Raw genomic sequence first — 749 nt, forward strand, 5'->3', positions numbered from 1 at the left:
CAGGCTCCTCTGTCCACGGGATTCTCCAGGCAAGAATTCTGCAGTGGGTTGCCATTCTCTTCTCCAGGGGATCTTCCCTACCCAGGGATCAAACCTAAGTCTCCTGCATTGTCAGGTGGACTCTTTACCATAGAGCCACCAGGGAAGCCCCACAATTTTGATAAATCTTGCCAAATGTCCTCCCCTAATTTCAGTTCTCACCAACAATAGATGGTGTGTGGCTTTACCAACAGTGTGTCAGGAAGCGTTTGACTTTTGCTATAATTAATCATTAACCCGCCTCTCCCCTTGGCCCCCTTCCCTCATTAGAATGTGAGCCCACCAAGCTTCGTCAGAAACTAACATGGTACCTGGTACATGACAGATTCCCAAGGAACACTAGAAAGCGCTTGTTTCGCTGCCACGTGTACTAAAACTAGAACAACGCGGAGAAGACAGCACGGCCCCTGCGCCAGGATGATACACAAATTCCCCAGGCGCACCATAATTTTAGAAAGTAGATCTTAAGAGTTCTCAACACACCAACAAGTAATAGGTAAGGTGATCATTTCTCCACATATACGTGCATTAAAGCAGCACAGTGTACACATTAAACTTACATAATGTCAATTGTATCTCAATAAAACTGGAAGGGGGGGTGGACAGGGAGGAAAGTGAATCTCTCCCCAAAGTAAATTAATATACTTTAATAATGTACATAAATGGATGGGTGAATTGATGAATTATAGGGTTCTTTAAATCAGAGCTAG

The 749-nt window shown here is 44.3% G+C and overlaps 1 non-coding gene across 1 annotated transcript; it reads left to right on the top strand.

Moving 5' to 3' along the window:
• Nucleotides 1–385: 385 nt before the first annotated feature.
• On the top strand, nucleotides 386–491 carry LOC112443554 (U6 spliceosomal RNA). Its single transcript, XR_003031965.1, has one exon. It is a non-coding gene; the product is annotated as a U6 spliceosomal RNA (small nuclear RNA).
• Nucleotides 492–749: the final 258 nt, after the last annotated feature.

Source organism: Bos taurus, chromosome 22 (genome assembly GCF_002263795.3).
Source record: "Bos taurus isolate L1 Dominette 01449 registration number 42190680 breed Hereford chromosome 22, ARS-UCD2.0, whole genome shotgun sequence".
NCBI lineage: Eukaryota > Metazoa > Chordata > Mammalia > Artiodactyla > Bovidae > Bos > Bos taurus.